Source organism: Podarcis raffonei, chromosome 7 (genome assembly GCF_027172205.1).
Source record: "Podarcis raffonei isolate rPodRaf1 chromosome 7, rPodRaf1.pri, whole genome shotgun sequence".
In the NCBI taxonomy this organism is placed as follows: domain Eukaryota; kingdom Metazoa; phylum Chordata; class Lepidosauria; order Squamata; family Lacertidae; genus Podarcis; species Podarcis raffonei.
In genome coordinates this window covers 25,410,670-25,415,007 of record NC_070608.1, presented here as the reverse complement: position 1 = coordinate 25,415,007, position 4,338 = coordinate 25,410,670, and positions in this window count along the sequence as shown.

The following is a 4,338-nucleotide window of genomic DNA, read 5'->3' as shown; positions in this document are numbered from 1 at the left end:
CGCCGGCCTGGGTCCCAGCTCAGCCCTCTCGTCGCCGCCTGCAGTTCCCGGGCTGCGAGTTCTCCCGCCCGACCGCCCCGGAACCCCGAGGTGGAGCGCGCCCGGCGCCCCGCGCGCTGCAAAAAGGACGAACCTCGCGGATTCCCAGCCGCGGACATACATTAGGAACCCCCGGCTCGTTCCTGCTGGGGTTTTTTTCCCCTCGGAGAGGGAAACACTACTAAATATATATATATACACAGACACACCAAAAATATACTATATGCAATGACAGCAGGGCAGCTTTTTAGGCACGCCCGGTGCACGCTCCCGCGCATCGCCCAGCCATACCCGCACCCCGTCCGTCTTCTCTCCCCCGCCCCCGGGGGGGGCATTGCGTAAGAGTGTCCCCTTAGGAGGACGTCCCGCTTCCCCCGCCAGTCCCGCCAAATGCTCGCTCGCCACCGAGGCCGGTCGTAGATGGCAACCGGCTGTGCCCGCGACTCGGAGACGCGACGGAGCTTTTGCAAGAGCTTGACCCCATGATCGTTGGTTCTCCGGGGCCGTGGGTGCCATGCAGTGCGCATGAAAGGCCCTGGCCCCGAAATGTGTGGGTGCCCGGCCCCTTCATGGGTGGGTGCTCGGGCACCCAGGGCCCCAAAGAGTTGGCACCCATGGGGCTTTGACAGCCGAGGCGGGAGGGGAGAAGCCCCCCGCCAAGGCAGGTGGGGGAAGTAACCATAGCTGTCAACCTTCCCTTTTTTGCGGGAAATTCTCTTATTCCAGCGCAGTTTCCCGCTGCTATCCTGGATTGTTAGATATCCCGTAGACTGTCCCCAGGACAGGTGAGGCTGCCGATCCCTTATTTTCAAATCTGAAAGTTGACAGCTATGGAAGCAACCAGCCCTCCTTCCTCCCCAAACGTCCTCTCAGCCCGTTGTTGCGCGTCTTTTACATACCGGTTAACAGCTCGTTAACCCTGCAAAGCCGTGTCAGCTGCGTTCCCGGGAGCCCGTGCAACCAGAATGGCTCCTGCGCCGGCCGCGGCTCTCGGCCTGGCATTAGCAACACGCGCGCTTAGACAGCTCGCCACGTCGGGCTCCACCTCTGGGCGGAGCCGCGCCGCGCGCCGCGGCCAATCAGAAAGCCGAATGGCTCGGCAACGTGGACCTGTCGGCAGAATGTAAACACGGCTCGCGGGAAGCCAGGAGGAAGGCCGCTGTCAAAGATGGAGGGACTGTGAAAGCACCGTTAAGGGGTGCTGGACCTTCTTGCAGCGCGCAGGGCTGTGTCCAGGCTGTGGCATGTGGTCAGGAACACGAGAAATGTTCGATATAATAGGGGGGGGGAGATTTCTCGCAGGGGTGGGGAGAAAAAGAAAGGAAAAAGTGCTTGAGACTGTAACAGAATACGATCTATAGGTAAATAAGTACTGGCAGTATCCTGATGAGTACTGTATACAATTATTAGTAATTATTATAATAAGGAAGACGAGAACTTAAGGTGAGCCCACCTAGTAGCCCGGCAGTCTGTTCTGTTCTCACGATGGCCAGGCAGATGTCTGCCTGCGGGAAGCCTTCAAGCAGGACCTGAGTGCAAGAATAACCCAGGATTGCTCAATCCGTAGAGCATGAGACTCTTCATTTTAAGGGTGTTGTAACTCAAGATTGATTAAAGACAAAAGAAGTATTCCAAATGCACTATCAGATTTATTTATTGCAGGGGGCTGGACTAGATGACCCACAGGATCCCTTCTAACTTGGCAGTTGTATGATTCTAAGAGCACTCTCTCCTGCAGTTTCCTGCAACTGGCATTTATTTACCAAAGTTTATACAGCGCTTGATTGCTTTTTAAAAAACCCCTCAAAGTGGCTTGCAAAGGGAAAAGGAAAAACAAACAAAACCAGGCCTTGCTCCCTAGATGTTTAAAACTAGGGGTAGGATCCAGCCATGGGCCGGATGCAGCCCAACCGCCTTCTCAATCTGGCCCAAGAATCAGCATATTTTTACATGAGTAGAATGTGTCCTTTTATTTAAAATGCATCTCTGGGGCATAGGAATTTGTTCATTCCCAAAAAAATATATAGTCTGCCCCCCTCCAAGGTCTGAGGGACAGTGGACCAGCCCACAGCTGAAAAAGGTTGCTGACCCCTGTTTAAAACACTTCCCAACAGTGATCATTTAAGCAAATTGAGTACTCAGACCAATTCAAAGCTAGTCTTACTCAGAACAGACTGGTTGAAGTCAATATATATTGACTAACTTAAATACATTAATTTCAGTGTGTATTCCTTGAATACCACCCCAAGGCTTTTGAATGAACATTGTGCAAAATTACCATTTAGGAAATTATAATCTTCATCTTTCCCTATATAATCCTTTCAAACTGCAGCAGCACAGTGACAAGATTGTTTCTGCATTTTCTGTTTTATCTGCTGGTGCTGATATCCTTTGCTTTTGATTAAATTCAGGGCTAGATGAAGATCATTAAAGGCCCTAAATGCTGAAAAGATTATGGTGCCTCCCAATAGGTAATTCAAAATAAAAATATTAAAGCATAAAATAAAAGATTACTTTCTAAAATGACACACAATTTAAATATATGCCGAGATGTAAATGCACATATGTCAGGTGCTAATGCGTGCCATCCTTGCATTATTTCAGTCTACATTAGGAGTCCGCCCCTTGGTTTTGTTGGGAGTAAGTAATGAGAATACAAAAAAGGGGGAAGAATGTGTAAGGAAGTCCAACAAAGGTCAGATTTTCCCTTGAAGACCACTTTGATGCTTCAATGATTGTTCCCTAAGCACCAGCTGAGCCTCTTTTAATGGTGGGACCCTTCACAGATATTAAAATCAGTTGCCAAAGATAAATGCTGGGACTGCGTCATTAATGTATTTATTCATATGAAAACTATATCCTGCCATTCTGTTGGCTATGCATCACCCAGAAAAGCTGACAGTGATTTAAACCAATCATAAAATACAATAGCATTTAAAAGAGAAAGATAGAGAGAAATGGGGGTGGGAGGTGGGATTTGCTTAAATACTGCATGTCTGTTTTGCAGCACAAGCAGGCATTGCCAAGAGCATATGTGGATGTGAAATCCCAGAAAGGAGAAAGAAATGCCATTTATGAAGCTGTGTTGAGTCTACTGTAGCAAGACAAAAGGCATTATGGCATCTTAGGGAGTGCATAATTGGTTTAAGACAGGAGCCCTCCTGCAAATGCAATCAGTGAAAGTCTTGTCATAGTAGGATGGTGTGGATTACACCTACTGCCATCATTAACTGCTTCACTGCCAATATGTGTTAAAGAAACAGTTCCATTGTCTGCTTAAACAGCATTCAGGACTGGATGATGTTGTAAGCAGAGCGAACGAAGCAGGGTTAATAAACTTGAAGTGCAGATATTTTCAGTTGTGTCCCTCTCTAGGTGTACCCATTGTTTTGTCTCATCTTTGAGTATATATGCTATTATATGGTGTATTTGGTTGGAAATGTACTTTCAGCAGCCAGAAACACCAGACACTGGAGAGACCTGTCAGGAGCAAGCATGGACCAATGGTACCAAATAGTATGGGAAACACCCCTACTAGAAAAATTAACCAATAAACTGAAACTGACATGGGGACAAACAGAAGAAGACGCCTTCACCCCAGTATGGCTCCCCTTTATCACATACACAGCCCAACAAGACAATAACAATAATCCAGCAACAGCATACAAATCAATATGGCTAGCCTGATCACCCACCCACCCCACTCACACACAAAAACTAAGATCACCACAGCCAATCACAAACAAACAACCACACCCTAGGCCAACCCCAACCTCTCTCACCACCAAAGGAACACAAGTGAACAGCACAAGCAACGCTGACACCAAACCCTACATACATTAAGCATAATAGAAACACCGCCACCCGACCCCACCCCCCTATCTTCCCCCCCTCCACCCCCTTTCCCCCCCTTCTCCCCCTAATGTCTCAACAAATGAAACGGATTTGTAAAAATGTTACATGGAAAAAATATGAGAGACATTATACTTACTTCTCTAAAACAAGGAAATCTTTAATAAAATAAAATAAGCTTGAAGTGCACAAAGCTGCATTGCCAAAGCCTACCCCCAGCTGTGGCTGCAATCCTCAGCATACCTGTTTTCCAAAGAAGAAAAGAAATAAAAGTTCCTTAAAGCTCTGAGGAACTTGCTGCCAAATAATGTGATCAGAATCAAGGCAAAACCCTTGTGTTTTGATGCGGAGACCCAGTCCCAGATCTCTGCTCAGTGCAGAGATGCTTAAGCCTATCCACTCTCTCAGCCTAGCCTACCTCACAGGACCATTGTGAAGATAGAATTG